Source organism: Mirounga leonina, unplaced genomic scaffold (assembly GCF_011800145.1).
Source record: "Mirounga leonina isolate KUSES-001 unplaced genomic scaffold, KU_Mleo_1.0 Mir_129, whole genome shotgun sequence".
Taxonomy (NCBI): Eukaryota; Metazoa; Chordata; class Mammalia; order Carnivora; family Phocidae; genus Mirounga; species Mirounga leonina.
Window position 1 is genome coordinate 60,626,482 of NW_023270323.1, and position 17,460 is coordinate 60,643,941.

Here is a 17,460-nt window from a genome sequence, read left to right on the forward strand (position 1 = left end):
CTAGAAAATAGGCAAGAACCAGAGGATCTGCCACTAACATCGTGATGACTAGAACCTCCAGCCATACTCAAGGTTCTTACAACACCGTCAAGATTCCATGTCCTGGGAGAGCATCTCATTGGCTGGGCCTAGTCATATGCTCATCCCGGGGCTGCAGCAGGAATGGAAAAGGGGGAGAGAGAGGAGCAGCTAGCAACTTTGACTTCTGTGGTGTGAGAGTGTACTGACTATCTCAAACACACAGTATGGGGGATTTCCCAAACAAGGGAGTGATATGCTAAGAGGAAGTTGGGGTTAAGGGCTGAAAGCCAAAAAACAACAGATGTCCACTTCAGTGTCCACCTCCCTCCTAGGCTAAAAGCTTTTAAAGCAGGGACTATGAATTTTCATCTTGGTATCCTAGATGTCTAGTGCCTGGTACTCAGTAGGTGCTTAATAGATTTTTTTTTTAAGGAATTGCAGGTTGGATGATTTCTCTTATTCAAGAAATCAACACATATGGGAGACTAGTGCTTGCTCCTTCAAGAATTCAAAGATGGATACATAAAACACCAATTCTTAGGGGCTTTAAAATCTAGAAGTGGGGTTGGGGCATACAGATAGTATATCTACATACATATGTATCGTGTGTGATGGACACACTGTAAAGTACAGCTATGTCTCCATCCGTGCCCTGGGTGAGGGCAGGAAGACTTCCGTCATTCTGCCCCTCTGGTTGTATTGTTGTCATGAGTGGAATCCCCAGTCACCCTGTGATCCAAGAGGGTGCCTAACTAAAGAGGAGGGGTTGTTTTTCACCCTGTCCCAGATACCACGCTGTCTGCCCCCCTCCAAAGCAATTACCTGCAAATCTGTCTTCCAGGGAAAGTTTAAGCACCTTTCACTCAGGGCTTGAAGGATACATTAAAATTTTTCTGAATCAGGGGAGTAGAAAAATTAACCACTGTCCTCCCAGACTGGCTCCATCCCCTTCCCACCAAAATGGGGGGGGGGGAGGCATTCAGTGCCCGGACCTCAGGACACTCCATGTCAGGCTCCAAATTGTGCCCCCCACGGATGCTCTGTCTTGTCCTCATGCTCCCTCTTCTTTTGCTTTATTCTCTGTCTTCATACTCTTCCCTCCCAAACTAAGTCTTGTCTTATTCACCCCAGCCCATTTTCTGGGACACCATGTGCTTCTCTCAGAATTCACCAAGTCTCATATCCTCTTTTGTGTCTTGTAGTGGTCCAGCTTCTGGAACATGCTAGTAAGTCAAAGGCATAGTCTAGGCTATTCTTTCTCCTGTTAGTGAAAAGACTTGAACTAGAGTCCCAAGATAAAAGGGTTGGGAGCTCCCACTCACACTCCTAATGACTCTTGGCTTTGCTCCAGGCATCTAAACCGAACAGTGCACATATCTTTCACTGCTAAAACTAGTCTCTTGCTGAAAAACCTCTAGTTTAAGCAAGATAATCATGTAGCTCCCGGTAATATTACTTTAATTTACTGTCCTCGAAGAGCATTTATCCACCTTCCAACTCTGGGTTAGATTACAAAACCTGTTCTGTTAAATTGACAATGAAGCCACCTGTTCCAGTCACTCCTTTTTTACTGGGTTTCTTTCCAGGCTGTGGGATGGGGGCAGGGGGATGCGAAGACTATCCTCACATGCATACATGCATTAAAGAGAAAGACAGGAGGAAAATGGTGGTAAAGGCAGCTAGTTGTCCCCTAATATCCGTTCTCCCCCTTTTCTATAGTCAAAACAAACAAACAAACAAACCTTAATTTTTAGCTACCTACATGCTGCCCAGAATATAGCCTGCATTTCCCAGCCTCCTTTGTAAATAAATGTGGTCATATGATTAAGTTCTGGCCGATGGGATGTGAGTGGGAGTTTCCTGTGTAATTCCTAGCTGGTACCCTTAAAGGGAGGAATGTGCTTTTCCTTTTCCCCTTTCCTTCCCCCACTTCTCCCTTCCTGCTGGCTGGATCACAGACATGGCAGTAGTCATCTCAGACCATGTGTATGAGGGCAACATCCTAGGGATGGCAGAGCAACAAGGTAGAAGGAGTCCAGATCTCTGACACATTCCAGTTGCCATAGCAGCCCTGAATTATTAATGCCCAAACTGTTCCTAAGGGAAAAATGCATTTCTAGTTTATGTTGCTACTATTTTGAATTTTCATTAGAGCAGCTGATCCTATATCTCAGGAGTCAGTAAACTACGGCTTACAGGCCAAATCTGGCCCATGACCTCTTTTTGTAAATAAAGTTTTATTGAAACACAGCCATACCTATTCATTTTTGTGTTGTCTATGGCTTCAATGGCCAGGTGCAGTAAAGACCATATGGTTCACAAAGCTTAAAATATTTACTATCTGGAACTTTACAGCAAAAGATTGCTATCCCCTGTTACATCCTATTAATTCGTGTGTATATCACAATATTAATGATGGTTACTTCAGGATATTTTACTTTCACCTTATGTTTTTCTCATTTGATCAGTCAATCCTTCTCCAAAAAAAAGAAAAAAAATCTCCACATGAAATGGGTGAATTTACACCCAATTCTACCCTGTATGAGCCTGCAATATCCACACTTTTATTGTTAATTGTCTTCCCTGCCAGAAACATTTGAGCCACTCACCAGCTTTTACAAAAATATGGGATCTGGTATCGTATTTGGTAGGATGATTTTGTTTGCTTGCAGCCAGAATTTGACTTAATAGGTATAATTTATTGCCTCCATCTTTCTCTTCATCTCTTGGCTCTGTTAATTTGTAATAACTTATTTTAAGTGGGCTCTTTGTGCTCTAAAAATATGGTTGCTGGAAGATTGGAGCTTGCATCTTTCTGGCTAATAGTTCATAAATGTGTCCACATATCAAATTTCAGAGACAATTCTGATTGGCCTTGCCTGAGTCAAGCTTAATGCCTGAACCAATCAGTCATTGTATTTAGGAGGAGGCAGTGATTTGATTAGCCAGGTGAGGAGGCTCAATGTCAATAATGACATGGATTTCTCTCAGAAGAGTGGTTTTATTACCTAAAAAGGAAAAAAGGTAGGCCAGGAGATAAAAGCAAAACAGAACAAACAAACAAATAAATGAACAAAGCAAATGGCTGCTCATTCCAGGCAACTTAGAATTCTTATATATAGTTGTGATTGCTTCTGGGTGTGTGATGTTACATTTATTTGGATGCTAACGTTCATCTCTATTGTCTGAGTTGGATGTGAATTGATGATTATTTAAGTTACTATGCTAAGCTTAGCACATCACAGTGTCTATGTCAACTCAGAATAATTCTTTTTTTTTCTCTTTTAGCCATGACTATAGTTTACAGAATCTAAATGTCTGAAAACTGAGATATAGGCAACATCCAGCTTTCTGCAACTAGAAGGATATAAAAAGGCAGGATTAAGTAGTAGCAGATGAAGGGGGGTATAAGGAGTTAGACAATGTGGATTTGAGGCTCTGATCTTCTACTTCTTGAGTGGACCATTTATTTAGCATCTTTGAGACTCAGTTAACTCTTCTCTAAAATGGGAATGATAAGGTTGATCACTCAGGATTGTTTTGAGGATTAATTCTCTATCCTGACCGTGGGTTCCATTATGGGCTTTCAATTATTTGGGTGCAAACTTGTGTCTGTCGATTGGGTTCTCAAGTTACTGCCCGCCCGCAAAGGAGCATTTGGCAAGAGAAAATTTGTTGACCAAGTAAAATTCAGAGGTGAAAAAGCAACTGGCTTCAGATCCGTGACATTATCAGATTAAATCTTTTCTTGTGCCCACAGAGTTTGATGCTTCAGGTGAGTGCTTAGAATCTTTCATTTTCTGTAGGTTTCCAAGGGGCTCCCAGGAGGAAGCCAATCATTTTGTTAAATTGCTGTTTCAGTTACTACCCACTTTTGATGATGGTAGATGGTATTTTTCTTTTTCTTTTCTTAAATTCATGTTCATTCATCTCAGTCTAATCACATAGGGATTAGGGGAGAATAATAGCTGGGGCATGTCAGAAATTCTAGGTTACATGCTTGCTTCTAAACCACAATATGCTTGCCAGGCTTTAATCTATCCATGCCTCAACTGACTCATCTATAAAATTGAGATAATGGTCTTGAGTAACCTATTGGGTTAAGAAGCTGACATATGACCATTAGGAGATAAAGGGATAAGCCAGAACTTTCAAACAAGATGGTATCAAGCAGTAAGCTGCCAAGGTCAGGATGAAGACCATTAGGACTCAAAAACTTACTGTCTGAACAGTATGAAAGGCCATAAGCACTTATGCGTTTTACTAATGTGCTATGGGGCAAGACAGAGAAGACTCAATCTGTCTCTGAAGAGAAAACAGGGGCACAGAGAGAGCTATTTCATGTCTCAGTGTCCTATGGAAAGCTCTTCTAGACTGTTAAGAGCAAACATTTACTCAGTTGTTCCAGGTGATAGGGGTTTACTGTAAGGATGCTTAGCTAGAAGTACAGAAAGGCAACATCAGCTGAAGTTTTCCTAATGGAGATCCGGAGGCTTGCTCAGAACTGCACATCATTCCAGGTCCCAGCAGCCACTCTAGGGATGCATCTCTCTGGTGACTCAGCTGTCCCTTTGTTGCTTCTACAGGACTGAGTTTGCATCTACTACTCTTGCTGATTTCTGCTCCACCTCTGCCTACTCTCTGTTCAACCTCATGCTTCTTGCTCATCCACTGCCTGTGATGCCTGCTTACAGGCATCGCCCATGGCTTTTTTGGTTTTCTCAAATGCTAGTTCTTCCAATTACTCTCTTTCTATGTGGCTCAAATTCAAACTTTCCTAGAAAGAGAACCCGCCTATAACACAGATGCCTTTGGCTCCGGCACAAAGCCCTATTCAATCATTTGCAGCCAGGGTGGTTGGGTCTTATTATCCAAAACATGGTATTTTACATGTAAGCTATGAAGAAAAAGGTGTATGAAACTCTCAGGCATTTTAAGGCTTCATACCATGTCCATTACTTGAATATATTTGTTTAATATCTGCTTTGTATCACAAAATTGTTGAAGCTGTTATATTGATAACACCACTGTAATATAGAAGGTAACCAATACCTCATGCAAGGTGCTAGAATGCTCCATGGAAATTCAGTGAGAAAGTTGATTTGAACCTGGTGATTCAGAAAGACCTCTTAAAGCGGAGGACTGCCAACATTGCTCTACCTAACAAGGCAGTCTTCCAGAATGGGGAGAAGTATCAATGACATTCTACCCTCAGCACTCCTGCCCCATGTGACAGGGAACAATGGAAGACAAGGAGATCATTATTGTTATGCTAGGGTGTGTCAGAGAAAACAAAATGAGATAATAGATGTGAAATACCCATCAGAGGTACCGAGTAAGAGCTTCTGGTTACTGAGTGCTCACTATGTGTAGCCCTGTGCTATGGGCTTTCCGTACCATATTTTATTTAATCTAACAATGATATTATAAGGTAGGAATTATTAGTCTTATTTTAAAGGTCATGAAGTAAAGACTAAGAGTCATGTAGTAATAACCTGTTAAAGATCACCTGTTAATGAGTGATAGAAGTAGAATTTATTCTCAGGTCTGGAGGACTCCAAAAGTAATGCTTTTTGGACTCCACTAGACCACCTTCCAAGGTCATTGGCAACTGACTTAATGAAGGGGCAAGAAAAAAAAACTGTGGAAAAGAGTGTCAAGTTTTCAAGAAGCAGTTAATGGGGAGTGTCCCTGTGCTATGGACAGGAGTTAAACAAAGGAGTACTTTTTTGGAGGTGGGTTGGGAGTTTAAAAGGAAATCTGGGGAGATGAACAAGGTTATGAGCTTACTTAGACCTTCCCTTAAGGCAAAATACATGAATCAACCTAAGCAGCAGTGGAAGTCATAGGACATAAAGAGGTCGGGAGACTTAGTATTACAAAGGTGGACCAATCAAGTACTCCATCTCTTCTCTTGTATTTGGACTGGCATGAATGACCACTCTGTTCTGGAAACCACACTGCCCTACAAACCTGATTGATCTTCTGCACCTGCCTGCTAGTATTAAACAATGCCAACACGTGGGCCCAGTCTACCCATTCTTTTAGAGGAAACCCCTGCCTACAGCCCTGGGGAGGAGGTGGCAGCCACATTTGTAACACATGATCCTACCAACCTGGCCACAGCTGGCTGGAGAGTAACCAAACCACAGATTGACTAGTAACCTATGCCCCACCGGGTGGTTGATTAATGCTGAAGGATGAACTCTTTTGCACACTACACATCTGGTAGATAGACTTGTGTCTCTAATTTGTTAGACCTGTCTAACAACCGACTAAATAGTGTTTTAAGGACAAGGCTGAGTCCTTATGATTTCCTCTTATCCCTGCATCCTTCAGGTCCAGCACCATGTCTAGCACATCGTAGGCAATCAATAAATACACATGGATGAATGTATATTTAAATCTTAGCTGTGGACACAGCTTTGGCTCAAATAAGGGGTATGGAATTGTGTATAGTTATTGTGTGTGCTTTTGCTACACTGCTAAATAATTTATTTTGTTCTATCATAGGCAGTTGTGTCCATGTCTATCTTCCTTAATAATTATTATGAATGCTAATAATGCTAGGCACTTTGCTGAGTGTTTTATGTGCATTGACTTGTCACTTCTTCACAGCAATACTAAGCATTAGATACTCTTCTTGTCTCCTTTTGAAGGATGAGTATATGTATCCAGGGAAGTTCTTCAGTCTAAAGGTTACAAAGTTAATTAAATGGAGGAGCCCAACTTTCTCTGCAGAGTCTGTGCCCATAACCCTTTCTGCTACATTGCTCTTTTGGGTTAGATGGTAAGCTCCGTGAAGTCAGTTTGACTCATATCCATTATTTAATACTTGTCACCTAGCAAGTTGTCAGTACATGTGTGTGATGTTGAGTTGAATCTTTTCCCAACATGGCCAACATGGGCTGCATCATTTCCTGTTACATATTATATCGTATGTAGAGAGGCCAGGTCCTGCTAGGTATAATGAGAGTTCAGATAATATTGGGGAAGTTGGGGTTGCAAGTGGCGGTAAAGTAAGATATCTGGGGCCAGAAAAACCAGAGGAGGATGGTCGGGCTAAGGGCTCTGCACACACCACTTTGTGATCATGGAAGATGTTTGAGAAGATGGGGAATGAGGTAGTCACATGGGGCAGGAGTGCTGAGGGTAGAATGTCATTGATACTTCTCCCCATTCTGGAAGACTGCCTTGTTAGGTAGAGCAATGTTGGCAGTCCTCCGCTTTAAGAAATCAACTTTTCTGCTTCAGTGGACATTTAGTGGGTATTGCAAATTCAATAGGAAAATTTTGACTAGTTGGTTTTTCCTCTGAAAACATATGACTTCCTCTGGAATAATGACTGTGGCTTTGAATCTGTGGGAAGTCAGTGTTCTTAGAGTCAAAGGTATTTTCACCATAGGGTGTACCTAGGCCTGGGCTTATACAAAGATACCTTTGTAGTGCATTCTCCTGGTACCTCTGGTGCCTCAGAGAAGCGAACCCAGGCCCCACAGGTGGTCCACGGCAGATGTGTTGGATTCAGAATCTTGCAGCCTGCCTCTTAGGACCTTTCAACTTTCCCTCTGGTTCAGATATGGGGACACTTGCAAATCTATTCAAGGGCAGTTTATCTAGGACCTATGTGAGACCTGGAAGCCCAAGTCACATCCACATGGAAACCGTATTGCAGAGTGCCACCCCAGGAGGGACAGAGAGTGTCCTTAGTGACAGAGAAGGTGAAGTACTCTGGTGCCACTTTGAGCTGTTTGGGGTAGCTTTGGCAGCCCGTGACATTATGGCAGTGGCCACAGGGGCTGGTGGCATTGGCAACAGCAGAAGGTCCGGCATATCGTAGTTTTATGAAACCCTGTGTGGCTTGATCATATCTTTGCCATCTGTGTGGTGCACCTTCGTGGGCATGAGAAGCTTCTGCTGTAGTTCTTTCTAGGAATCCAGGGCTGTAGAGGGAAAAAATGATGTGCACCCAGGGTCTCTGAGAAGACAGTCTCATGAGGACATACCAGATGTCTTCAAAGGCCTCGCAGAAACAACTGAGGGGATTTTGGATATAGGGAAAGCTAAAGATCCTGCAGTAGCAGACTGGAAAAAAAATTTACAGAAATAGTGTGTGAACCTATTCCCCTCAGGACTATGTAAGCCATACAGATGAAGAACAGGTAAGGTTTTCTGTTTCCAGCTCTTCACAGCATGCCTAGCATTCCATGTAATGAACACAAGCTGCAGGCAGCAATGATGGACCGGCCTTCTGACGTCATCCCACCCCGTTTATGGGTTTGACAACCTGTCAGCTCAGTGCAGCCTGTTGATGCCTCTGCATGAGTCAGTCTGTTAGAGCCTGTCAACATGAATGGATGTGTGTTCTTCGTGCTGATAGCCTAAGCAGGAAATGTTGGCTTGGTTAATATTACTGAATGAGAACTTGATGAAACTTTGGAATCTCGAACTAAATGCTAATTTTGATATGGTTTTATTTTTAAAAATTCCGCTGCGTGCCTGTTTATTTTTAACAGGATGTTAAAAAGGGACTCTCTCTATCTTAGAGGTTTTTTCAGAAGCTTCAAAAGCTGAGAACAGTACAGTGCCTGCCCAGTGCAGCCTTTTATGACTGATAAGGGCCAGACCAACTGTGTGGAATATGCTGAGAAATTATAAAGCTTTTTCTGCCAGCTTTAGCCCAAGAGCCATGCCTGGGCAACCGATGGAGAAAAGAAAGAAGTGAGGAGACTGAGGAGTGGGAGTGGTGGGAAGAAATCCATGGGGTACATCGTGGGGTTCTGGTTGTTTCTGTGCCTATTATGTCGAGGTGAGAGGGAAGTGCATTCCCTTCGCCATATGCCAAGTGAGGAGGGTTTTTGGAGAGCTAGTTGCAGAGATGGGTAAGAGTCTCCTGGAGCTTAGGGGCACAGGGGCTGGTATGTGACTCTCACAAGGAGTCTACAAGCCTGGGGCTGGGTCAATCGCCTTTTCTCCGGCAGCAGGGTGAATATGGTATCTGAGTAAGCTGCTCTGTTTGTAATTGTGAACCCTCGGCATGTGGCCCCTGAAAGGAAGTTGGTCTGGTGTCATCCTCAAAGATAGCTAGACCGATGGCCTTTAGAGGGTCTTACCTTGGTGAGAGTTCTTTGCTACAGATGACAGAACCCCCTCCAGTCAGAACCACAGGGAGAGATTTAGTATAGGGCGTTAGTGACTTACAGAATCTTTGCAACAGGTTTTAAATCTGGTCTCTGGGAAACCAGTCTCAGAACCTCACCCTGGGGAGAAAGCTGCTGCTGGCCCTCGACTCCAGGACTGAGCTGTACCTGCAGTCACTCACATCGGTACCAGGGAAGCCATGTCTGCTTGCCGTTTCCTCACATGAATAACTCTGGCCTGAAAGCCTCATGTGGTGCCTCTGATCAGCAGAATCTTGGTCACATGTCCATGCCCTAGCACCAAGGGAACTGGAAAATGTTGCATTGTGGATTCTTCCATGGGAAGCTGGGGTTCAGACTGTGGGGAACCGTAAACATGCAAGAGGGTGCAAAAATGACAGTTGTCCACTTACCTTGAAAGAAGGGTCGGCTGCTGGAAATCAGGGCTCAGGGGAGACTTCTAGGCAGCCAGCTGGAGGACAGGCAATGCCTAGAACAAAAGAGTTGGATTTGGAGGTGCCTAGTAGGAAGTTTTCCAAAGGTCAGCAACAGAGCTCCAGGAAACCATGAGTTAGCTGTGGACATCTGCCATGCCACAGAGCACCAATGCCCCTTTTCAACTGCTCCACACAAGTAAGCCCTTTCTTCCACCTTCTCCTCCTACCATCCCCCTATGCTGGATACTGAAGATCCTTAACCAGCAACTAGTAAGTGGGAGAGGAGGAGGAGTAAGAAGGATAGAGAAATCTACCACATCCTCTTACCTACTGTAAGCTTGTGTTGAAGGATGGGTAAAGTGTCAGCAAGGTGAAAACTTGTAGTCCTCCTCCCCCAACTAGCTTTATTGAGATATGATTGACACATAACATTTATAAATTACAAAATGATTACTACGATAGGATTAGCTACCACCTCCATCCTGTCACATCACTATCATTTCTTTTTTGTGGTGACAATATTTAAGATCTAGTCTTAGAAACATTCGAGTGTATGATAATAGTATTATTAACTATAATCGCCATGTTGTACATTAGATTCCCAAACTTATTAATCTTTTTTAAAGATTTTATTTATTTAATTGACAGTGAGAGAGAGAGAGCACAAGCAGGGAGAGTGGCAGGCAGAGGGAGAGGGAGAAGCAGGCTCCCCGAGGAGCAGGGAGCCCAGCACGGAGCTTGATCCCAGGACCCTGGGATCATGACCTAAGCTGAAGGGAGGCGCTTAACTGCCTGAGCCACCCAGGTGCCTCCCAAACTTATCAGTCTTATAACTAGAAGTTAGTACCCTTTGAACAATATCTCCCCATTCCCCTTCCCCTGTGACCCCTGGTCACCACTGCTCTCTACTCCCTGTATCTCTGAGTTTGGCTTTTTAAAATTCCACAATTAAGTGATATCCCAGTGTTTTTCTTTCTCTGGTTTAGTTCTCTTAGCATACTGCCCTCAAGGCCCATTCAAGTTGTGAAAGCTTGTAGTTTTGATTATTTTATTATTACATTGAATTGGTCTCTATAGTTGAAATGACCTGAGGACCTTTTAGTATCTAAGAGCAATGGGGAAAAGTTTGGGACCTCACCTGAGATTTTACCCCAGAGTAGGGAAGAAGACCAAAGAGCACATTGAATGGGCAAGGAGAGAAAGAATAAAATGAATTCTGTGGGCCCTCTGGTAGGTTTGGTTTATTCAATTATCTGGTTATAAGCATTATTATTATGAAGATATATCTATTGTTGCTTTGATTCTATTCTGTTTGTAAAATCAACTGAGAATACAGTAGACAACACAGAAAAAAGAAGACAAGGGAGACATTTACAGCTTGTTGTTGCAGCTGTTTTTATCCCCAAAGGCTGGCTGTGGAAAATCGAGAATAAAAGAGATCAGTCCAAGTTCCTGGACAAGGAGTAACTTAATAGTGCCACTGTGCTATTCTCTTTATAAACATTATTGTCTTTTATCCTCAGAAGAGCCCCATGAGGTAGGTATAATCACCCCAAGTTTATGGATGAAGAAACTAAGTCTCGGGCAGACTAAGCAGCATCCACAGTGTATTTAAATAGCCAAGGGGGGGCTCCATCCCTTAATCTTACTCTGCTGCCCAACTGATTTGTGCTGTATCTTAGATGTGTCCATCCTAGTCTGTTTTTTTTTTTTAAGGAGGACATTTCTGTTATCATAACAATAGATGGCTTTTACTGAACACTGAAGATATTTCAGGCACTGTTCTATGCACTTCATACATTTTCTCATTTCATTTTCCCATCAGCTCTACAAGATAGGTGCTATTGTTGTTCTCACTTGACAAATGCAGAGTGTCAGACAAACTTGCCTGAAAGCCATGTAACTGGTGAGTAGTGGAGTAGGGATATATATTCCAGCAGGCTGACTCTTCAGGGCAGACTCTTAACTACCACATTCTACCACCATGGGATGTACCAAGGTTGAGTCAAAAGGAGAAAAGACCAGCCCACCAGATTCCCAGCCTTCCAGGAATGAGAGAGGAAACAGTCTTCCTTCTTATGTCCCTTATGCCATTACCTATCCCTGCTGCTCTCCCCCCATTTCAGTGGGAAGGGTTCAAGGTGAATCACCACTTCCGTGTGAGCCAGGATGCCTACTCTCATCTCTCCTCTGGTATTCTGCTTCATATAAACCCTCTACTATGTCTGCAAATCCACCTCCTACCCTAATTTATGAGCTAGTGACCAAGCATCTCTTAGGAGACAAACTGTCTCAATGAGCCATTTTGCTTGGAGAAAAGACCATCTGGGCAGGCAAGGCTGAGTGAGAAAGGTAATAAACATTAAAACTGCCCAACAGAGAAATATACAAGATTTGGGTGGAGGGAACAGGAGGGTCCTGACTACATGGCAGGATGAGGCAGGAACTAAGTGGAAGAAAGAACCAAAGAGAATTCTTTGAGGGTCAAATTGACCAAGGGACTTTAAAGAAAGGGACTCATATTTAACTTTATGGTTTTCTGTAATAAGCAGGGATGTAATATCTTAACCTTTGAGTGAAGTCTGCTACACACAATCTTAAACTAGTGGCACTTTGGAAACTGAAGTGTTTGAAGGGTTGGCTTGAGGGCAACACCTTGGGGAAATCCTCTTGTGGAGGATGGAACAGGGAACAGAGGTGGAGAAACAGTGGAAGCAGGAACCTCGGAGGGTTAAAGAAAATATGAGTCCCCTCTCATTTCCAAGGCACTTTGGCATGTTGGGAGGAATGCTAGATTTACTAGGGTGTGTATAATGGGTATTTGAGCCACTTTCTAACTAAATTCATAGCAACCCGAAGAACTTGGGAGTACCCAGAGTTGCACCTCTCTTCTTGCTCCACAATGTCAGCTTCTTTTGCTACAGACCTTCCAACTCATCCTCAGTCTCTATCTTTATCTCAGCCACTCCCATTTAACACAGAATTTAATTTCTCTACTACTCTAAACTTGGCTCCATTTCCTGGCTTCTGAGTCTCTCTCTCCTTCTCAACTCCTCAATTCGAGAATGATATCCTGGGTAAAAATCTCCCTACATCAGTCAGCTCCTGAGAACACCCCTTCTGTTTTCTACTCCACCCTCACTCCTCATTCAGGTCCATGTGCAGAAACTGGGAAGAAGTTGGGATTTCTGTAAGACCCACCTTGTGGAGGAGATGCATTAGTTAGCATTTGGTTGCAGAAAACAGAACACACTCTAGTCAATTTAAAACAGAAAGGCATTTATTAATGAATATTCAGTGGCTTAGATAACCATTGGGAAGTTGAGTTTCTAGGAACAATACTCAAGCCATGCCGCAGAACAAGAACACCAAATTAGCTACGAAATCTTCCATAATCAGGAAGCTGCTTCTACAGCTGCTGACTCCAGTACCACCCACCACCATAATCAGAAATCCATACAATAGTCAGGACATCAACATTATCAAGAATATGCTATAGTGAACCTCTCATAACTTGCCAGCTGTAGAATCCCTACTTAGAAAATGGAAGGCTTGGGTCCTGCCACTAGACTCACACAAAGCTAATGACTGGTTGCTGGGGCCATGCTGATTCTGCCATCGTGGTGTTTGCCTACAGAAATGGCAGAAGCAGAAGGGTAGCATTCATCCTGGTGTCTACCTCAAATCTCGCACTAGTGATTTCAGTAATGGAATCAAAATGATGCCTAGAACTCTAGCTGCAAGGAAGCCCGGGGGATACTGTTTAGCTTACTAACCTTTTCTGCACAGGAAGGCACATCAGAAGAAGGTTGGAAGGGATGTTGTACTTTGATCAATTGCGTTTATCACAGACGGTTAACCTCGCTCTTCAGTGGCTCTTCAGCATCTTTTTCTAAATAGATTTATTGCCCACCTCTTTGGAATGACTAAGGATAGTCCTGTTTGGCTCAGGAAAGGAAAACTCATTATCAGCTATTATTAATCATAGATTGTATTGTAGCCTCTTCCAACTTGTTGATGCACAGTAATTTAGGAATGGCCAAAAGCAGATAAATAGTCATTTCCCCTCCTTGGTACTAAGCCATTGCATTGGTTTGTTGGCTTGAGGTCCATGAGGTAGATCTCTTTGCTGAGGCAGTACTGACAGCAGAAAGGATAAAAATCTTTCAGATTTTTTTTTTTTCTCTAGGGAAATACAAGAAACAACATGTCAAGTAGTTGATACTTATTTTCAGTACCATGTTTTAATTTTCTCCATCTCTCTTGTAGGCTGAAATCACACGCACTATCTTTTCTCTTGCTTTTTTCAGTCTTTGAGTGTTCTTCAGTTATGTCCAGCTGGTTCCAGTCATTACTAGGCTCTTCCCAAGATAGGTCAGTCCTACTGGAAACAGGAAATACTGGAAACCTCACTAGAAAATCAGGTCCATTTCTGGCCTACTTTTGCCAGAGTTTTGATAAGTATCCAAATTTTTGCTTGTTTATTCAAATCAAGCTTTTGAATCTCCTGAGATCTAACCCTTGCAACTGGTAAGCCAACAGGCTGAAGGCAAAGAAAAAAAAAATCACACATTTTCTGGCCAATCCTTGGAAAAATGCTCTTTTCTCTCTGTCATGATACTAATTTACACATGTTCCAAAGCTGAGGTCAGCTGGTTGAAATTGGAAAGGCAACTTTTAACAACTGAACAATCCAGCAGTAAAAATTATTTGGATTATTCCAATACCAAATTAAGTCTTATTTATTCTTATTTAAGGTGCTGGAAGAATATATGCATTATTAAAATTATATGGATTGAGTCTCAAAAATATGGTTTAAAATTTATAATGAAAATCAAGCATTGGATCATAGAATAAGAGAACTTATATTTAGAAGGGAACCTCTGGGCACCAGTATTCTTGATTAGGTCATATTCACTTATCTTGGGTCAGTGGGTGTTATTGTAAATATGGTTTTGTTTTTCTTAAGGAATCCTTGGCAAAAAAAAGGATGCATTTGTTTAGAGGAAGGCAGTAACTAAGTATTAGGAAAAAAGCAAGACATAAAAATATCCTTTCATAAGGCATTGGTGTTGAAACAAATTGTGGGGCTATATACATGAACTTGGGCAAGTTATTTTACTTTTCTGAGCTTATTTCCTCATCTATATGGAGTTCAACTTTTTCTATTCTCTCCTTTATATCCCTATTGGTCAAAAGGGCTCAATTTAAGGATGAGAAAGCTTATTCCACTAATTTTTATTCCATCGAGTCAATGGAATATTCCTTAAATCTTTCTGAGAGTCTCAGGAGTGTCTTACATTAACTCCCAGACAAATCCACTATATTGACTACCATGTGGAGTACATCTTTCTCCTCAGCTTCCCACCTCTAATGCACATCATCATCACTTCAGGCTACCATTGGGCAGTAATGTCTCCTGATGGGCACCGCCTCTCTAATGCCCTATTTGTCCTGGTGCAGTCATTAATACACTGCATGCCTTGAGGTGTCAAAGCTATAAAGTTGTTTGTAGCCAAGTGGAGATTGAGACTGGCTCACTCCATGTATTACTTAGGATGTTTTTGGTTGCAGATTAATAGAAAATTCAAACCAACCTGGATCAAGCAAGTAGAACTTATTATCTTGCTAAAGAGTTCAGTAGAAGTCCAAAGATAAGAAGGCATATGTACCAGTGAGCATTAAGTTAGAGTGAGAAACAGAGACCCAGACTAACAGTGGCTTAAATGAGCTTTGTTTCTCTCACACACATATAAGGCCAGACATAGGAAAGTCAGGGCCTCTATCATAACTGTGCGCAACAAAATCTGGAGAAACTTTCATCTTCTTCTAGTTTCCTTCCCACTTACTACTCTGTCATTTCTGAAAGGGGTAAACATTGTCACCATAGATCAAGATGTTGGCTAGATCTTCAGTCATCATATTCGTGCTCCAAGAACAGGAAGGAGAAAAGGGTAAGGTTGTCCATGAACCAGCTGTCTTGTAAGGAAGGTTCCTAGAAGCTGCCACATGACATATCTGCTCATGTTCCATCAGCCAGAACTTAATCATGCAGCCATACCAAACTGCAAGGAGAAGATACCTTTATTCTGGATGGTCACATGCCCAGCTATAACAGGGGCTCTCTCACATGGAAAATGAGGAGAATAAATTCGGAAGGAATAGTTTCTGCCAAAGCACTTTTCAGGTTGACGAATTCCAGAGGCTTCAACTCTGTTTTCTTGTGATTCTTTCGGCTTTGTTCTACTCAGTGTTTTAGCTTCCTTTGAATTTGGTAACAAAACAACAGAAGCAGTTCAAGAATATGTCCACCATGACAATGCCCAGAGAGAGGAGGTTGCTTCTGCACATGCTTTTAAAGGAATGTGAGCAAGGTTTCCCACAAGACCCTAGCAAAACTGGGTTTCACCCTTTGCTCACATTTGAGTCAACGATGGCAAGGGAGAAGGGTTTACATCTATATCAGTCAAGCACATCCCCTCAGACTGGGGGTGAGGCCAGTTTCTCCAGAGTAAGCTTCCTCTTCAAGGAAAAAGAGTGGACAACTGAACAAAGTTGGGATTGCACTAGGAAAGAAGAAAAGAGAAGAACAGATGTTGGGTGGAGGACCCTCTCACCTGGGCCAAGGAGAGGTGGCTCTAAAGCCTACAGCTTATGGTCCATGGGCATACACAGTTTTTAGAGAAATGATTCTTTATGTTTTCTTTTGTTTTGTTTTGCTTTTATATCCCTTAGAACCCAGACATGAATCCTTATAAGCGGGTTCAAGGATATCCATGGTAAACACCACATTCTACTGACCCTTCAATGGGATATTTGTAAATGGGTCAGGATCACTGTGCTCAACTTCCCTTAGCATGAGGTTTCTCTGGTAAAGTTCTTCACTCCTTCATGCAAGTAGACATCTGACGGATTACTTGACAAGGCACGGCAAGATGGACATTACTTAAATCCAAGATGGAAGCTCTACTGTATGTAAAATGGGCATAGGAGTCACCCACCCCAAAAATATTGTTTTGAAAATAAAATATATGGCCTTTGAGTGGTATGTTCTCATTTTTTCATGCCACTAATCTCCAAAGAACAGTGCAAGACACATGGTGGTAAATAATACATAGTTGTTAGGTGTTTTCAACACTACAAAGTTTGGATTTTTATTGAAATCTTGTGTTAGGTATCAAACAAAATCTGCTTTCTTCAGAACACTAGATTAAATAAGACAGCACATGTAGAGTACTTAGTATACAATAGACATTTTATAAATGTGAGCTCTTTCTGGATAGGCCCTTAATGTCATCAGTGGCCTCTACTCCAGAGGAATTTCAACAACTCAGAACTATTGACGGAGTCCCTGGTTTCCATGAAAACAGCAAGACCAAATTCATTTTTAAACTACCCCCCCAACATCATGTCTCATGCTGAAGCACCAGAATGACAATTTCTTTATTTCTTTGCCCCTGGGAGAGGAGTGAAAGGAAGAGCATCCTTTCATTGTCATTCAGTGGAGAGGAGATTGCAAACATGAATAGTTGAGTCTGGTGTGGTGGGCGTCTGGCAGCATGGAAACAGAGGAGCCTTGGCTAAATTGATTTGATACTTGAAGTAGTTATTGGATGAAACATTATTTTGATGAAGAAAGAGGCAATTGTTAGTAATTGTAATTTAACTATAATGAGGTTGTAAAAACTTGCATTTTATTATTGATCTTACAAGGCCTGTGAGTAAGAGAAGAAATGGTTGGAATTACAAGTCAGTTTTTTAAAATTAGACATTTAATTATGGTGCTTTCAAACAAGGCATCGATATTTCCTGGGTTGTTTAAATTTTGTCTAATCATAGTATTACAGTATTCTATTTTTTTC

At 42.0% G+C, this 17,460-nt stretch overlaps 1 long non-coding RNA gene across 1 annotated transcript in view; it reads right to left on the reverse strand.

Annotated features, from left to right (window-relative positions):
- LOC118010275 overlaps positions 1 to 17,460 on the reverse strand; it is a 44,838-nt gene that overhangs the window by 14,348 nt on the left and 13,030 nt on the right. The window contains exon 2 of the long non-coding RNA XR_004679160.1: positions 9,575 to 9,651. This is a non-coding gene — a long non-coding RNA (uncharacterized LOC118010275). The remainder of the gene's footprint in view (positions 1 to 9,574; positions 9,652 to 17,460) is intronic.